This window comes from Mytilus edulis, chromosome 7 (assembly GCF_963676685.1).
Source record: "Mytilus edulis chromosome 7, xbMytEdul2.2, whole genome shotgun sequence".
In the NCBI taxonomy this organism is placed as follows: domain Eukaryota; kingdom Metazoa; phylum Mollusca; class Bivalvia; order Mytilida; family Mytilidae; genus Mytilus; species Mytilus edulis.
The window spans coordinates 57,566,221-57,586,570 of record NC_092350.1 but is presented as its reverse complement, the minus strand read 5'-3'; the positions used below and the strand labels follow the sequence as shown (position 1 = coordinate 57,586,570).

The 20,350-nt window shown below is 32.9% G+C and overlaps 1 long non-coding RNA gene across 1 annotated transcript in view; it reads left to right on the top strand.

Annotated features, from left to right (window-relative positions):
- LOC139481862 (uncharacterized) overlaps positions 1 to 20,052 on the top strand; it is a 49,300-nt gene extending 29,248 nt beyond the window's left edge. The window contains exons 2-3 of the long non-coding RNA XR_011654715.1: positions 15,502 to 15,648; positions 17,015 to 20,052. This is a non-coding gene — a long non-coding RNA (uncharacterized lncRNA). The remainder of the gene's footprint in view (positions 1 to 15,501; positions 15,649 to 17,014) is intronic.
- The last annotated feature ends 298 nt before the right edge of the window (positions 20,053 to 20,350 follow it).

Below are 20,350 nucleotides of genomic sequence, written 5' to 3'. Positions count from 1 at the left end.
TTGTCTAAAAGAAATGCACTACGAAATAACTGTGTTATCGGGACATGTAGTTATAATATGTTACTGGTATATAACTATCATGGCTGAAATAAATGTTAAAATCAATGGACGATTACAGAAATAAATACCATAAATTGATCTCAAATGAGGCCCCTCATGGGGGGGGGGGGGGGGTCCTAGTAATCACATAATCACCATTTTTTTGCCAATATAATCACATAATCATTAAATATTTGCTTATCTTAAGTAATCAAATAATCATAAACTAAAAATACAGTCCTAGGTAATCAAATAATCATGAAATATTTGGCTTAATAATCAAATAATCATTAAAAAAACGGCCAAGTAATCACATAATCAAAAACCCCATGAGGGCCCTCTCAAATCATACCGAAATTGGAAACAAAATAACGTACTTTATGCATATAATCGTTTTCATTTTGATTTATTCCACCATAAAAACATGGTTGCCCATAATTGCTTACATCTACTTCTTTTGAACTTTTGTGGATAGGCTTTGCAATCATACCAATTCTTCTTATTTGTATATATGATTATAAAACAAAATAAGTGGTATGACTGGTGAAATGAAATGAGACAACTGTTCACAAGAGACCAAAATGACACAGAAATGAACAACTATAGGTCACCGTATGGACTTCAACAATGAGCAAAGCCCATACGGCACAAATGGCTCCGGAATGACAAATGTGAAACAATTCAAACGAAAAAGCTAACTACATAATTCATGTACAAAATAATGTACGAAAAACAAATATGTAACACAGCAACAAACGACAAACACTGAATTACAGACTACTGGCCAACTTCCAAACAAGGACATAAGCTCATAAACTCGGCGGCAATCAAATAAACGCAGGATTTCGTGAAAGTCCTGAGAGCCGACCACCTTGCTTCCGAAGTTGGCTACTGACTTGGGACAGACACATACATAATGTGGCGGGGTTAAACATGTTAGTGGACGTGTTCCCTTCTGACATACAGTATCTCGATTCAGTACAACACTGACCAATCGGTACGAAGATTTTTTACAGAAGTTAGCCAATGAAAAATGACGAATAAGAAAAAAATGTGTTGCATTATGCATGTTGTTGCGTTAATGCATCGAAATCATTTATAAGATATAAGCTATAACATATTTTTTATATGTTGACTCAGTAGATATTACTGTTTTCAAAAATTTATTAAACCAGATCTATAATTATATCAATGTGCACCACTTATTGCGGACCTGTTTTTGTATTGTTATGAGTTACAATTTATGACAAAAATAAGCAAAGACCCATCGAAACAACATCTGATAAACAAATTTAATAATACTTTTAGATATTTGGATGATATTTTGGCTCTCAATAATGACGACTTCAGTATATATATTAATGAAATTTATCCTGTTGAACTTACTTTAAATAAAGCTAATACTAACAATGACCACTGCCCTTTTCTCGATCTTGATATCTATATCACTAATGGAAAGCTGAATACTAAAATTTATGATAAAAGGGATGATTTTTCATTTCCTATCGTTAATTATCCGTTTTAAGATGGTGACGTTCCCTTGTCACCATCTTACGGTGTTTATATATCTCAACTTGTACGATTCGCTCGTGTATGTAACAATGTTTTAGATTTTAACGAAAGAAATTTATGTATTACTGAAAAATTATTACACCAGGGTTTTCGATATCACAAACTAGTCAAAACATTTACTAAATTTTATCATCGGTATAAACACATCATTCGTAAATATAGCTCAACATGCAGACTTCTAATACGTTCAGGTATTTCACATCCATTTTTTTATGGAAATATTCTTTATAAAGCACAAAGGTGTCAGTATTCACCTCAGAAACTTACAAAACCTTTGAATAGACTTATTAAGAAGGGATATAATTACGATACTGTTGTCAAGTCATTAAAGATTGCATATATTGGCGTTAATATTGAGTCACTGATAAGGTCTTTGCATCGGAACTAAACACATTTATTCTAAAAACAGTTGTTGGCATGACACGGGTTATGTTCTTCTCATATATGTTATGATGGTATGATACTAAATCCCTAACGGGAAGGATTGTGCCTGATGTTCATATGATGAAATCATAATCTTTCAGTCAGTTTAATTGAAGTCTGGAGCTGGCATGTCAGTTAACTGCTAGTAGTCTGTTGTTATTTATGCATTATTGTCATTTTGTTTATTTTCTTTGGTTACATCTTCTGACATCAGACTCGGACTTCTCTTGAACTGAATTTTAATGTGCGTATTGTTATGCGTTTACTTTTCTACATTGGTTAGAGGTATAGGGGGAGGGTTGAGATCTCACAAACATGTTTAACCCCGCCGCATTTTTGCGCCTGTCCCAAGTCAGGAGCCTCTGGCCTTTGTTAGTCTTGTATTATTTTAATTTTAGTTTCTTGTGTACAATTTGGAAATTAGTATGGCGTTCATTATCACTGAACTAGTATATATTTGTTTAGGGGCCAGCTGAAGGACGCCTCCGGGTGCGAGAATTTCTCGCTACATTGAAGACCTGTTGGTGACCCTCTGCTGTTGTTTTTTATTTGGACGGGTTGTTGTCTCTTTGACACATTCCCCATTTCCATTCTCAATTTTATTACCATAGCACACAAAACTTCAAGTAATCAAAACGTCAAAATCAAGGTGTCAGACGTGACATACCAATGATACCATACGCATAATAACCTTAACAGGCGTGTTTTGCGATCATCTCTGCCTTGACACCATTTGCGAGTATGGTCTTAAGGAAACGATGATAGTCCGTCGGAAGGGGACGATAAATGGCTTACCCATGTTAAGAGAGAGCCATATTTCTTGCACGTTAAAGACACCCTTGAAGATTTCGAAAAAGAGTAGGCTAATGCCGCTACAAGACAGCACTCGCACCCGCAAAGTGGAAAGGGATTGATATAAGTTGCAAAACTTGTTTCCCAATCCACTATAAATAAATATCTTTAAACTTAAATGTCTGATTTTGATTATTTTTTAATACGAGGGAAATAGAATTACTCTATCTCATGGCTCAAAAGGGAGACCATTTTTTTAATATCATCCTAGACATTTAAAAAATGACAATGAATTGAATTTTATTTACATTAGTAATATTATAGACAGTGCTCAAGTTCTACGCATCTGTCTTCCCCTCGGTTGATAATGCTTTTTCGATGTTTTTCTGTTCTATCACAATCTCAGATATGTGTTATTTATACATTATTCTACAAGAGCGTCAACATATGCAAAAGTACTTGTTCCGATACAAAGAATTTTGAAATCAATTTCTAATGACTATAAATATGAAAAATATCAAACTTATTTCAGAATAAAATGCTAAAGTTATTTTGATGTAAATATAGCATGACGCGATACTATTAGTCTTTGCGAACGACATTCGATACAAATTAAAACAGGAAGTATGCTTCTTCTAAAAGAAGTAAGCAAAGTATAGAACAACAATAAACCAATTTCATTAGGATAAGAGACAGTCGAGTGTTTTAAGGCTAGAATTATTTATACGAAACAAAAATCTATAATATGATATAATTGCTTCCGTTTATGCTTCTAAGGGGAAGAGTCAATACATTTTATTAACAACTGCTGCAGTTATTAAATTTCCCAGGCTTGTTGTATTCCTTCTTAAATATTTTTCTATAACAGTGGTATTTTTACAATAGTTAATAAACACAAAAATAAATGGTTTCATGGCTCAGTTTTATCCGTTATAATAGTTCGTCAAACCGTTTGCCTGTAACGATCCTTTCAGATGCAAACTGCCATTTCAATTTGTTTTTAACATATCATTTACAAACAGTTATTAGGCAAATTACTATCAATTTTCTGGTTAGACGGTATCGAATTGATAATTTAGATATGTATATGAGGGTTCAAAAATGTAATGATACCAAAAAGGCTATCGAAATCGAAATGTTAAATAAAAGACTAAAGACGAAGACCAAAGACCTACTAACTCTAAGCAAAAATCGCCAGTTAAGGAGGTAGACCTAGGTTAAGGGAAATAACTCTTAAAATCATCAGTATGTTTGTGTCAACCATTTTCAAAAATATATTCTAAGCTTCTAGGTTACATAGATTATTTTCAATCTGTTACAGGTAAATGCTTAAAATACATTGATGAACTTGACTTTTACAAACACTTAACTGATTCAAAGAGTTATCTCCCTGAACCAAGGTCTACCCCCTTAAACCCAAATTGAATGAAAAACCGTTTTGTAAAAAGTGAAATAACAAAAATACCGATCTTGAGGAAAATTAAAACGGAAAGTCCCTAATCAAATAGCAAAATCAAAAGCACAAACACTTCAAACGAATGGATTGCAACTGTAATATTCATGACTTGGTACAGGCATTTTTTGAAATAGTGAATTTAACCTGTGTATTTAAAGAGTATATAGTTAATGTTACCCGGGTCATGGGGTGCCACCCTGTAAAATTTGTTTGATTCATGAAAGGCAAACATGCAAGGTCAATTCGTATTAAGGAATAACATTTATTGCTATTCGCTTTTTTTGTGATAATTTTTCATTTTTATAAATTTCCTGTTTACAAAACTTTGATTTTTTTGAAAAACTAAGGATTTTCTTATCCCAGGCATAGATTACCTTAGTCGTATTTGGCACAACTTTTCGGAATTTCGGATCCTCAATGCTCTTCAACTTTTTACTTGTTTGGCTTTATAAAGATTTTGATATAAGCGTCACTGATGAGTCTTATGTAGACGAAACGCGCGTCTAGCGTACTAAATTATAATCCTGGTACCTTTGATAACTATTTCATATCATGTTACTCGCTTGAGATGGACAATTATCGCTAGAAACTAAGGAGGCACGTGGCGTTGCAAATGAAATTGACATGAAATTGACAACGGCGTTCATAGGTAAAATAACGATAAACAGATTATCATTGGTCATCTCAACTCGATTGCTTTTCTCGCTTTCACCGTACCGACTCAAGCGAGAAAGCTAATCTCGTTGAGATGATCAACGATAATCTATAAATATCGATGAAAAGATGACGAGATAGTGGCTTTACATATGATAATGTATGATAATTCAATCGTTATATGTGTGACACATATTTGATCACTAAAATTAAATCCCAATTATATTGATCCATAAATCTGATCTAAAAGGATTATCGTCTCCTAACATGGAGACGAGATTATCGTCTCCTACCATGGAGACGATAATCCTTTCTATAGCATCCGGTTTATCAGACTCTACGAATCCACTGTCAGTAAAAATATCACGCTTACAATCAGTTTATTTTTATAACACTAAATAAGGTATGGGGAAAATTTGCATTTAGATTTTTTTTTGGTCATTTGCTTGAACAGAATTTCCCCCCATTAAAATGGCGATCAGAATACTTTTTTGTCGAGCCTTCGACTTTTGTCGAAAAAGCGAGACTAAGCGATCCTACATTCCGTCGTCGTCGGCGTCGTCGTCGGCGGCGTCCACAAATATTCACTCTGTGGTTAAAGTTTTTGAAATTTTAATAACTTTCTTAAACTATACTGAATTTCTACCAAACTTGGACAGAAGCTTGTTTATGATCATAAGAAAGTATCCAGAAGTAAATTTTGTAAAAATAAAATTCCATTTTTTCCGTATTTTACTTATAAATGGACTTAGTTTTTCTGCGAGGAAACATTACATTCACTCTGTGGTTAAAGTTTTTAAAATTTTAATAACTTTCATAAACTATCCTTGATTTGTACCAAACTTGGACAGAAGCTTGTTTATGATCATAAGATAGTATCAAGAAGAAAATTTTGTAAAAATAAATTTCCACTTTTCCGTATTTTACTTATAAATGGACTTAGTTTTTCTGCGAGGAAACATTACATTACTCTGTGGTTAAAGTTTTTAAAATTTTAATAACTTTCATAAACTATCCTTGATTTGTACCAAACTTGGACAGAAGCTTGTTTATGATCATAAGATAGTATCAAGAAGAAAATTTTGTAAAAATAAATTTCCACTTTTCCGTATTTTACTTATAAATGGACTTAGTTTTTTTGCCAGAAACAAAACATTCACTCTGTGGTTTAAGTTTTTAAAATTTTTATAATGTTCTTAGACTATCCTGGATTTCTACCAAACTTAGACAAAAGCTTGTTTCTGATCATAAGATATTATTCAGAAACTAAATTTGTAAAAAAAAAATTCACTTTTTCCGTATTTTACTTATAAATGGACTTAGTTTTTCTTCCAGTTAACATTACATACAGTCTGCAGTTAAAGTTTATAAAACATTTATTAGATTCATAAACTATCCTGAATTTTTTACCAAACTTGGAAGCTTCTTTCAATCAAAAGACAGTATCGAGAGGGAAATTTTTATTGATGTTTTTCCTCATTTTTGTTGAGTCTGCCATTAACAGCAGAAGTAGGCGAGACACTGGGTTCCGTGGAACCCTTACAAATTTTTTTGAAAAACAGAAACATAACCAGTCGCCCTTTGAGGTTAAATGGTAAATTCCTTAGACGATCATTGTAGCTGGTGTATAGAGATGGAAAATAATGTGACAAAATGACGCTAATAATTTGAGACGTATTGTATTGGTCAACCTATTCATAATGGTGACCGTTAAACGTATGCAGTGTCATTATTAGTTGTTCTTCTCATAACTCTGTTTGAGCAGTTTTTTTGGTGTAAGAGGCACACCCCTGCTAATGTAATCCGTACAGTGTGAACATGCACACACTTAGGAAATCAGTTAAGATATGTAAACATCATCTGACGGGGTAGGTGCTTTGTTACTGCTTAGAAATAGGAAGTTGACAGTTGGAAATTTTAATTATAATCCTGGTACCTTTGATAACTATTTCATAGATTCTCCATTGAAGTCGCCCTTTCTGTCATTATCAAGGAAAATAAGAGGATACGAAACAGATCTTGTACATTCGGTAGTAGTGATTTACCTCTCGTTGACATATGGGCGGGTGTGTTATACATGTAGTAAAGTTAATTATAAAAGACGCCAAATTAAACCAAGTAATTTGAGAATGTCTAACATTAGACAAAGTAGAAATGCAATCTTTTATTAATAAACCCTGAAAATGTTTTACAATACGACATGCAATGACAGTTATGTTTTTTGTTTGTTTTGCTGTTGCTTTTAAAACATCCATTGTTGCAATTATGGTTGCTTTCTTTTGAAGAAGTAGGTTGATGAGAATTTTTTTAAATATGTGTTTTATGAAAGCAGTCATTTCATTATTTTTTAACTAATCTATTTATCATGTCTTGTAGGCAAGAATGTTATTCTAGAAATTATATCTTTTAATCCCGTTGAAAATTCTTTAGTATATCAATTACAGTGTATATCAATGTTGATATGTTTCCACTTCACTGATTGTAAGTGAACTAAATTGATGTGGTAAAGCCATATTATTTATTATCATTTGTTTTGACTAACAATGAAGTACACAACTTAATGAATATAACAGTTAGCACCCTTGATTTCGTCGCGTTTTAATATTTTTCAATAATACACAAATAAAGTAATTAAAGACTAAATAAACAAGAAAAGCAGTAGAGCAATAAACAAATGAACTGCAAAAGAAAAGAAAAAACAAGCAGAGTCTTTTTTTATAAATATAATTGCCACACACAAGATGTTAAAATACCGCAAATTATGTAATTAATTGTCTAATACAATTACTGTATTAAATTTTATACATTATTTGTACTCCAACCTAATGAAGGTAAACTGAAGGGAAAAGTACCAATACTTGCCAGAATGAACGGCGTACGATAGATTGTAGTGTTCTCCCCGATGGATTGCGATTGTCAAATCCCTGAAGGAGTAGAACCTATCTATTGCTATAGCCATATGTAATTGTTGGTATGACATGCAGTTTTTACTAATGTTATACAGACGATTTTCTGGTAGAGTATTACATAACTGCGAGAGAGAGACAGTGTGCAAGAGCGAGCGAGCGAGAGTGTGTAAGAGTGTGCAAGAGCGAGCGAGCGAGAGTGTGTAAGAGTGTGCAAGAGCGAGCGGGCGAATTTGTGCAAGAGTGAACGAGTGTGTGCAAGAGTGAGCGAGTGTGTGCAAGAGTGAGCGAGTGTGTGCAAGAGCGAGCGAGTGTGTGCAAGAGCGAACGAGTGTGTGCAAGAGCGAGCGAGTGAGTGTGTGCAAGAGCAAGTGAGTGTGCAAGAGCGAGTGAGTGTGTGCAAGAGCGAGTGAGTGTGCAAGAGTGTGTGTGTGTGTGCAAGCAAGAGCGAGTTAGTGTGTGTGTGCAAGAGCTAGTGCGTGTGTGCAAGAGCGAGTGAATGTGTGTGTGGAAGAGTGACTGAGTGTGTGGAAGAGTGTAAGAGTGTATGAGTGTGTGTGTGGAAGGAAGAGTGAGCGAGTGTGTGGAAGATTGAATGAATGTGTGTGGAAGGAAGCGTGACTGAGCGAGTGTGGCAGAGGGACTGAGTGTGTGCGCGAGAGAGACAGTGTGTGCGCGAGAGAGAGTGAGAAAGAGTGTCCGCCAGAGAGACAGAATGTGCACGAGAGAGATAGAGTGTGCGCGAGAGAGAGTGTGAGAGTGTGTGTGTGTGAGAGAGAGAAAGTGTGCGGGAGAGAGTGTGCAGAGAGAGAGAGAGATAGGGATGAGCTTTTAGTTTATACTTCAAAACCAATAATCATTTTTCAAATATTACTGAAAATGTTAATCTTAATTCAATCACCAGTTGTTCTTGAAAACTTGATAGTTATGTTTCATGTCCTATACCAGAAAATGTCTTTTTTACCATACCAAAAATAAATAATGAATTTGTTCTCAATCAGTTAACCACACGTGATGAGATAAAAGCAACATGTCTTGATAATATCAATGCAAAGTTTTTAAAAATGTCACCACTCTTACTTGAGTTCCATTATTCCACATTTTTAATTTAAGCATCAGAAAATCAGTATACCCATCGTTATTCAAACTGGCTAAAGTTCTACCAGTATTTAAGAATAAAGGTTAAAAGAATATATTTTTAACTACAGACCTATTCCAATTTTACCATTACTATCGAAGATTTACTTGAGCGACACGTAAAAACTCATTTGATGAAATATCTAAACAAATATAATCTATTGTATAGCATGCAATCAGGCTTTCGTGCAAACCATTCCTGTCAAACTGTTATGACTTCTTTGTTAGATAAATGATTAAAAGCCGTTGATAAAGGAAATTTAGTAGGGGCAGTATTTTTAGATCTGTGTAAAGCTTTTGATCTTCTAAATTTTAATCTGCTCCTTAAAAAATTACAAGAATATAAATAATCTTATAATTCAATTCATTGGTTTTCGTATTTAGCTGATAGACATCAGCTCGTATCAATACTTTTAAAGGTGTATCTACATTAATAGCAAGTGTACCTCAAGGGTCCGTTTTAGGTCCTATATTATTCTTAATATTTATTAATGATTTGTATTTAGCTGATAGACATCAGGTCGTATCAATTTCAAATACTTTGACATATGTATCTACATTAAAATCAGGTGTACCCCAAGGGTCCGTTTTAGGTCCTATATTAATCTTAATATTTATTAATGATTTGCCTTTGTGTAATCCTAATCCTAATCTTGACCTTTTTGCTGATGATAGCACTATTTCTGTAATTGGAAAAGACAAAAGGTATATAAGTCAGACACTCAATGTTGTATTAGAAAATATTTGTCATTGGGTTGATGAAAACAAAATGGTAGTTAATGTGTCAAAAACTAAAACAATATGTATAGGTTCAAAACAAAAACTGTCTGTCATGTGTAATGACACATTAAATGTATCCATTAATGGTCAAAAGATTAATGAAAGTTACTGTGAAAAAGTCCTGGGTATTTTTGTTGACACCACTCTTTCTTGGTATGATCAAATTAATCATATAATCAAAAAAGTTAATTTTTCATTAGCTTTATTACAAAGAATAAAAAAATACTTGAATCACAATGCACGAATTCTATTTTAAAATGCGTATATTCTTCCACATTTGGATTAATGTCGTTCAGTATGGAGAAAATGTATTATCCAATCTTATTGTGCCTACATATAGTAAACAATCGTGCAATACTCGACTTTCATCATCGGATAATTTTATTGTCCCTAAACCAAATACAGAATTATACAAATCTAGTTTTTCTTTTAGTGGTCCAAAAGTGTGGAATTCACTGTCCAGTCAAATAAAAAAAAATAAAAAAAGTATATCTGCAACCAAATACTCTTACAAGTCATTATATTTCTAAAAGTGTTAAATTTATTAGTTAAGCCACAATGTATACCATAGGTATTTTTGTTGTTGTTATATTGCTTTATATACGTCTATTGTTTACAGATTATTTATGTTTCATTCATATTGTTAAAGTCATAAGAAACGAGTGACCGGTGAAAAATAATGTTCTTCCAATTCTTGAACCAATGCATACAAACATCATAAACTTAGTCTTCTGTTCAAGAATTTTTCATTTTTTTCGCATAAATTTCGTATAATCGTCTATATTTTTTTTCAATCGGTCAGTGTTGTTGTGAAAATATGGCAGGTAATTAAAGTTCGTGTTTTGAAGCTGAAGTTTAACGATGGTCACCTGTTTGTCAACAATCAACAAAAAATCAACAAAAAAGCATGGAAATTGAGCACGTGTTTAACATGTAAATTCAGATAATAGTTTATTCTAAGGACATCCATGCGTATTGCGATCACCGGATTTTTATGAGATGGGTCACACTAGGTCACTTTGCATACGGAAAATATGTCAGGGGAAGCAATTAAAATAAAGTAAACTTCTTCTAAATATGAATAAATTAAAGAGTTTTCTTCAGAAAAAAGTTTATGTACATAAGTTTTATAATAAAAACTATCCATTGAGTTATAAAAAAACATATGCATTATTTTTTTTAATTTGAGGTTTCTTATGACTTTAACATTGTATGTAGAGAGCCTTATTGAAAATTGGTTTAATCCAAATGAGTTACTCTCTTTAAATAAAGATATTATTATTATTAATATAGAGCAAGAGTGTGTGTGTGTGTGTGTGTGTGTGAGAGAGAGAGAGAGAGAGAGAGAGAGAGAGAGAGAGAGAGAGAGAGAGAGAGAGAGAGAGAGAGAGAGAGAGAGAGAGAGAGAGGAGAGAGAGAGAGAGAGAGAGAGAGAGAGAGAGAGAGAGAGAGAGAGAGAGAGAGAGAGAGAGAGAGAGAGAGAGAGAGAGAGAGAGAGAGAGAGAGAGAGAGAAATCACAAAAATACTGAACTCACAGGAAAATCAAATGGGAAAGTCCCTAATCACATGGCAAAATCAATTGACAAAACATATCAAAAACGAATAGACAACAACTGTCATATTCCTGACTTGGTACAGGCATTTTCAAATGTAGAAAATGGTGGATTAAACCTTGTTTTAAACCTCTCACTTTGTACGACAATCTCATCAAATTCCGTTATATTTACAATGATGAATGAACTAAACAGACATAATAAATAAAATAGTCAAAATATAGGTACAGCAGTCATTATCGTGTTACAATTTAAAAAGAAACAATTTCGCGTGTCTGACGTCAGAAAATTTATACGTCAGATATTTTTGTCGTTCAATGTTTAAACTCTAAAATTTCACATTGGCAAAAGAGAGAGTAAGAATATGAGTGTGCGAGAGAGCAAGAGTGAGCGACAGAATGTGAGAGCGAGAGAGAAAGAGTGAGCGATAGAATATGGGAGCGAGAGAGCAAGAGTGAGCGATAGAATGTGAGAGCGAGAGAGCAAGAGTAAGCGAGAGAATGTGAGAGCGAGAGAGAAAGAGTGAGCGATAGAATGTGAGAGCGAGAGAGCAAGAGTGAGCGATAGAATGTGAGAGCGAGAGAGCAAGAGTGAGCGAGAGAATGTGAGAGCGAGAGAGCAAGAGTGAGCGATAGAATGTGAGAGCGAGAGAAACGTGAGCGAGAGTGAGGAACAGCAGACTTGTGAATGAGCGGGAGTAGAAGGATGTAAAATAAGAATGTGAATTAATGTTTGACGAAATCATGATTGGAAGAGGATGGGCTTAAAAGAAGGTAATATATATGTAAGATATAGTAAAATATCAAACAATGTATGTTTTTCTGAAACTCGTGTGTTTATGCTTCCGAAATTTTTATTGTTATCATCCTTTCACTCCCTTTCTGAAAGGTTTTTTTCTTTCTCAAAATTTAAAATCAAAATATGTACTATGGTTTTACACAAGTAATTTTGGGGCCCTTTATAGCTTGTTGTTCTATGTGAGCCAAGACTCCTTGTTGAAGGCCGTACATTGACCTTTAATGGTTTTACACTAGTAATTTTGGGGCCCTTTATAGCTTGTTGTTCTATTTGAGCCAAGACTCCTTGTTGAAGGCCGTACATTGATCTATAATGGTTTACTTTTATAAATTGTTATTTGGATGGAGATTTGTCTCCTTGGCACGCATACCACATCTTCCCATATCTAGTATTAAACAAAATAAATCGCATGCCTTCACATAGGATAAATTAAAAAAAAATGGTTGGTGGCTTCAATATACTGAAAGAAAACCTCGTAGGAACGTGTTGTATATCTTGTAAATGATGTTAAAGATATATAAATTTATTATACTGCTGATAAGCTTAAAAGACTTTTGATTAATTGAAACAGGATATTTTCATCCAATATGATCATTTTCATGAAAAACCGCTAATGTTTTTTTTTCAACTTCAACAAATAAAATCTAAAAGACATTGATGCACAAGATACTCTATAACATTAATCAAGAAAATCGCTTTGAAGACTACACTACAAAATGTAATTGGATTGCCTTATTATAACTTTGATGATCTCGTTCGTTAGATCACAGAAAGCTTTACATGGAAATACACTCTAAAACTGATTTATTGAAACATATAGTCAATATGCTTTTAATACATTTTGTCTTGAATTCAGTCCAACAATGTCACTTTTTGTCAAGATCTACAGGCATTCAAACTTAAGATTTCAACCGACAACACCACATGTACTGTGTACAGCTCAAAAGACCACTAGACCAGATAAAAAAAAAATATTTCAAGGTTAACGTAGGAAATATATTTTATCATATTTGTAAAATGATTATTTGCGTACGCGTACATAAGAATTAAATGGTCGAACAGATGATTATTGTTATTTTTTTTTAGAAAAAAAATCAAAGGTCGCTTAAATCTACACATATTAATCATTACTATAAGTTTTATATATATCATACTAGTTTCGAATCTTTTCATGTGAAATACCACATAAATAGTACGTCACATCAGGTTTCATACGAAAAAGGGTAGAAAAATACAATAGGACAGTTGAATGAAATAAATCCTGCATTTCATTGTAGAACAAAAATTCACACACATTAACTAGTATCTTGAGTAATTTAAAGCATTATTCCTATTTCAACTTGGTGTTTTATCTAAAATACTTCGGAAATTTAAATTTGAAATGACATGGTTACTTTACTTGTTAACAGGAAAAAAGGGGGGAATCTTGTATGAGTAACTTCCAGTGAATGTTATGATCTTATATGCAATGAAATGTTACGTGAAATATTCACGGTAGTATTGGACAGGATAAAACTTTACTCTTGTCAAGTATTTCTTATTTAAAACAAAGATACATTCTGGACTTTTTTTTAACATGTTTAAGAACAAGTCGAACTTATCTGATGTTCGGTAGTTGTCGTTTGTTGATTTGGTTCATAAGTATTTCTCGGTTATTGTTTTTTATAAAGATTAGACCGTTAGGTTTCCAGTTTGAATGTTTTTTTCACTATTAATTTTTGGGGTCCTTTATAGCTTGCTGTTTGGTGTGAGCCAAGGCTCCGTGTTGAAGACCGCACTTTGACCTTTGTGACTTGGACGGAGAGTTGTCTCATTGGCACCTATACCACATATTCTTATATCCATTAACACAGACTTAACGACGAAAAAAACATTGATGGCATTACTCTTTTAAAATTTCAAGATAATCCTACATTAAATTGTTGAATTATTAATAGCATTATAATTGCCTTTTTATATTTCAAAAGGGAACATGACCTTTTAAGAATGAATTAACACAATTTTTTTTCTATGAATATATGGTTTCACATCACTGTCTATCTATTTTTATCGGTCATGTTAAATGTACTTAGTAAATTATCAGATGCTTTATTTAGAAATTGAAAGAATGCACCGAATTTATTTCAAAACGATCTGAAGTGTGATTTATTTGCGATTACATCTTGGGAAATGTGACAAATGTGGGAAAAACAAACAAAATTTGATGTTCAAAATAATATAACAAATAGTTTCAAATATCAGTAATTTACAAGTATTATCATTTTTTATTTGCGTATTCATTAAAGCTAATTGATTTTGTTAGTTTGTTAGGTTTATTTTCGGATGAACAATACGCTTCCTGTGTAATTAAGATTTTTATAGCATTTTACTATAACAACCACATGACTAGAACACTCTCGGAAATTATGTCACATGTGTGACAGTGCAAAAAGCAGCTTCGTTTATTATTTTGGACTTGGATTTAAAATTCTCAATTTTGATATTTAAGACTTTAATTCTCTGTGTTTTATAATTCATTTTATTTTATAATTTCGTTTCTATTTACATTTCATATCCAGGACTTAGAATCAACATGCTTTGATATGCAATTTAATTCTAAGTTTGGACATTGAGTGACATGTTTCAATCTGTTAGCTAATTAGTGACATTTTACCTTATTCATAATGTATGTTCTTAATTGTCATAATCAGATTATCATTTAATATCTATTCTTCAAGTTCTAAAAATAGTTTAATCTTTGTCAGTGAACAATATCACTCAAATTAATTGTTATTTGTTATGTCTATTCTTGTCATTTCAATTGTGTATAAATACTTGCTTATAATTTCAATAAGCAAGATTCGGACTCAGGACTTTACACTGAACACAGTCCATCTGTAATAAAAGTATTAGTATTCCATGCTGAATTATTGGTTTATTCGTCGCTAGTTCCAAAGTCTCAGAAGTTAGGTTTCACCAGAGTTTCAGTCTCAGAGTTCTCATTGCTATTCAGAGCAAGCGTTCGTTGTGTGATCAGGTGCATCACACAGTTTCAGTAACAAGAGGCCATTCAGTTTGTTTATGACAGAGTAGAGAATATACCAAAAGCTTAAGGCATTAATGATTGGAGTACATGTTTTGAATTACGACATGTGTGTTAGTTGTTTTGTTGTACTGTTATTTAAAGTGCCGTTTTAAACCCAGTTGTTTGGTTATCATACTATTACTATGGACGATGCAATAATGTTGGGTTTTTATTTTGTTGTTAGGTAAACTATTAATTTTATTACTATGTCATGCTGTGTATATCGATTGCAGCACCATTACATTGTTTATATTCATATATTTGTAGATATATCCCATCACACACTAACATAATTATATTTCATTTGTTATTCATTGAATTTACAGATGAGAAAGAAAAATTCAATTTCACACAACGATTCAACAAATACAGATAGTTCAACTGGACGATCGCTTACTGAAACAAAAATTGCATTCGCCAACGTCACAGTGGTTGTATCTGCAGTATTCTGTATTTGCTATATTCCTTTTTTGGTAAGTATGTACTAAGTTAAGTCTAGAAGAGTTTCGAAAGGAAATTCATCAGTCGAAAAAGTCCGAGACAGCAGGAAATAGAAAGGGAAAGGCCGGCATGCACTCATTATCGACTCCTAGGAGTCGATATTAAGAATTGAACGATGGACAGTTAGTGCGTAAATTTGTCTTGCTACCTGATTGGAAGATATTACGAGACGTGAATAATCAAAGTTTATTGATGGTTAGGACAATCCAAACCTAGTAAATGTCCTTCAATCCCGTAGAGTATCGGATTTGTCCTCTCTGTTTTAGCAATTAGACTTTCATAATATTGGTACACAGGTAACTTTTATCTAGAAATAGTCGAATCTTCTGGAGTTTCGTATAAACAACAACTATAAACGATATATACTATACTACTTCATAACGTGTGACCTCACGTGTGTGGTAAAATTTGATGATTGATGCACGTGGCTATTCTAGTAAATGAATTAATCTACAAAGCGAGAGCACTTTCCATTTTCATCAGCTAAGAGTCGACTAGCCCTTTTTGAAAGGATAATGCTTGACTGTACAGTAAATCGGATTAAATATTTAGTATGAAAAATCAAACTTCATGTGCTGTTTTTATGAAAATTACCATAAAACTTTTGAGTATTGTGTCTGATTTAAGGTAACACGTTTAATAAGCAACCAAAGGGAGGGTAGAACATATGAATCTCATTGGAAGTATGTTAGAAAAATGTCAAGAATATGAGGAATAAGAGCATACATAAAAGAGAACTAAAATGAAAAAAAGGAGAAAACAAAATTTTCATAAAGTAGTAGGAGGAGAAAACCAACCCTTGTTCCCTTTTTTACGCCCCTGAATGGTAGCTAATAACTGTAAGTGATTGCAAGATTAGTTAACAGCCTTTACAAAAAAACAACACACACGAAAAGCCCCCGTCTTCGAGACTTAACAGAAATCTAAAGAACTCGAACCTCGCGAAATTCGGGAGTAAACTCATGTTCTCCTGAACTGTAAGGCTTTCTTGGTAAATGTATCAGTACTCAAGATTGTCAAAACACATGAACGATTGTACAACTTCCTTGTGTAGAAAGATCTGTTTACCCTTCCGGAGCACCTTAGATTTCCCCAGTTTTTGGTAGGGTTCGTGTTGCTTACTCTTTAGTGTTTTATGTTTTGTCTTGTGTAATATTATTTGTCTGTTGCTCTTTTCATTTTTTAGCCATGAAGTTGTCAGGTTTGTTTTTTTTAACGATTTATGAGTTTGACTGTCCCTCTGGTATCTTTCGCCAATTCTTTTAAAGTTGCCGTATTGATATAAGTATGTATCTTTGCAAATACTTTGTTATTAAGATGATTATTTTTCTGTTTAAGGCTCGATTGCTGTATGACGTCATAGTGACAAATGTGAAGACGCAGGATGATTTTTACCATTCAATTACGATGTCGTTGTTATTTCTAGCACCATTATTGAATCCAGTTGTCTACGTAATTTGTAATAAGCGTTATCGTTCCTTTATAGCTTATTCTCTGAGAAGGAGAATTTCTAACTTGTGCGCAAGCTCGAAACGGTCAAATAAAATAGATTTGGTAGACCACAATTCATCATTAGGTTCAACCGCAAAGAAGAGCACGGCGTCATCTGTGTTATAAGACAAATAAATGAAGGTCACATTAATAAGATAAATGAAGGTCAATTAATCAGATAAATGAAGGTCAAATTAATTAGATAAATGAAGGTCAAATTAATTTGATAAATGAAGGTCAAATAAAATAGATTTGATAGACCACAATTCATCATTAGGTTCAACCTCAAAGAAGATCACAGCGTCATCTGTATTATAAAAAAAGATAAATAAAGGTCAAATTAATTAGATAAATGAAGGTCAAATTAATTAGATAAATGAAGGTCAAATTAATTAGATAAATGAAGATTAAATAAAATAGATCTGATAGACCACAATTCATCATTAGGTTCAACCCCAAAAAAGATCACGGCGTCAGCTGTGTTATAAGACAAATAAATGAAGGTCAAAATAATTAGATAAATGAAGGTCAAATAAAATAGATTTGATAGACCACAATTCATCATTAGGTTCAACCCCAAAGAAGATCACGGCGTCAGCTGTGTTATAAGACAAATAAATGAAGGTCAAAATAATAAAAATAAATGATGGTCAAAATAATAAAAATAAATGATGGTCAAATAAAATAGATCTGATAGACCACAATTCATCATTAGGTTCAACCTCAAAGAAAATCATGGCGTCATCTGTGTTATAAAAAAGATAAATCAAAAGTTTATATTGAATATGTACTGTATGCATTTCATTGAATGCAATATATAACAAAATTGTTACAATAAACCTGCATACATAAACTTGCGCATATACATGTAGATATAGACTATGTACTACATTAACAATGTACATGCGCGTATATGCTAAAGTGATACATGGGTCATCAAGTTTGTTTTTTTATCTACTTCATAAGATTATTTTTGTAGAGTTTTGGTTAACATGATTTTCACATTAAGACAATTTATTGTGAAGAGAATAAAAGAACACCGCCAAGTCTTAATGAAATCTGTTAATTCAAAGCAAAAATTAAGCTACACGCTCACATATGTTCAGTATTGTTAACATGTATTCCCCGAGTGAAAAAAAACCTAGACAGTTCGTTCCATTATTTTACGACCTAAATTAGATATGTTCACAATCCTGTTCTTATGTGTATGGAAATCACAATGACATATCTAATGAATACAAGGGTTCTTAGTAGTAAAGTCAACCATACATGTACCTGCAAGTATTACGAGCGCCACCATAGGCTGGTTGGCCGATATGAAATATCATACATGTAGATCACCACGAATATGCTTAAATGGTCGTAATCAGAATCTATCAAAAAATGAATTGAGAATAGAAATGGTGAATATATCAAAAAGCCGGCCGAAGAGAAAACAACAGCCGAAGTCCACCATTGGGTCTTCAATACGGCTAGAAAACGCAGAACCTGGAGTTGTGCTTCAAACAAAAATGTGTACTATTTAAGTGATAATGGACATCATACTAAACTCCAAAACATATAATGAACTAAAAAAAAAAAAAAAAAAACCAACATGAAAGACTTACAAAAGCCAGAGGCTTCTGACTTGCAACAGGTACAAAATTCGGCTGGGTATAATCTAAATAAAAAAACAAGAAACTAGAAACACGTATGTACCACATTATATGCATGCATGACTAACTCGACATGTGCCACTAGTAGATCAGGATCTGCACACCTTTCCAAATCACGTTGTCAGTTTATCTCGACTCATTAGTTTTGATGTTCCGTAGACACCTTCTACCTCTTTTTCTATTCTTTTTTGTCAATAAAGCCATGTGTGCTTACTTTGAAGGAGTAAGCATATAAAAGACAGGAACTAGCAAGAAGCCATGTAAAGCCCTTATAAAAATCAAGATAATTGTAAAAGCACTTACAAGCGTGTTTGTTATTTATGAACATTAATTAGTACCAGTTAAAAAGGAAATTTAACCAATTAACAGAAGTTATCATGCAATTGAGTTCCTAAAAGAGAATTAACTGTTTTTCATTACAATCGAATGACAAAGTTGGTGGGCGGACTTAAACCCAATTAACATTGGAGAAATTATAAAAAGGAATTAGTATACCCGTCTTTCCACTGGTTTTTAGGATGTTCGCTGCTCTGTTTCAAAACAATAAGATGAAAAGCCTGTTACAAATAAATAGTAATATGAATAAAGAACTGAAGAAAAAAAAAAGAATGTTTTCTTGATTTCGAGATATCAGTCATTGGAAATTTGACGGGATATGATTCTCTCGATATTTTTGATAAATTTAGCACTGACACCTTTTTGCTTTCAAAAAATACGAAAAAAATAACAAGGATTTTTGAAGATTTTCAAAAATGGATTTTTAAATATCTGACAAAAAAAAAATCAAAAACAGAAATAGCGAGCATCCTTCGTTACATTTCGCATTTCGTTTCTTCTTTCTTCAGCCCCACGGTCGATAGCAAAGTAAAAATATAAACACTAGAATCCCAAATCGTTTGGAAATTGGTATATTGATTTGCATTGGTTACAAATGAAAAGACAAACCAGATCAGGGATCAAGGTCAAAGTCAGAATTGTTGATCAATTCGGAGAAAGTGAGCGTTTATATGAAAAATGGAAAACTGTAATTTTTGCACTGTTTATAAAAAAAAAATGATTAATTAGAGCAATCAGATAATTTCTAAACTAACCGCCATTCAAGTTATCCATGACAATTTTGTGGATGTGTTTGGGATTTCGATAGTGTTTTTCTTAATAAACCAATATTAGTTTTATATCGATTAATATGTATAAAAGGAGATATTGTTACAAATAAACTTATCATAGATACCAGGACTAAATTTTGTATATACGCCAGACGCGCGTTTCGTACCAGGACTAAATTTTGTATATACGCCAGACGCGCGTTTCGTACCAGGACTAAATTTTGTATATACGCCAGACGCGCGTTTGGTCTACAATAGACTCATCAGTGACGCTCGAATCCAAAAAAGTTGAAAAGGCAAAATAAAGTACGAAGTTCAAGAGCATTATGGACCAAAATTCCTAAAGGTTTTGCCAAATACAGCTAAGGTAATCTATGCATGATCGAGGTAGAAAAGTCTTAGTTTTTTCAAAAATTCTAAGT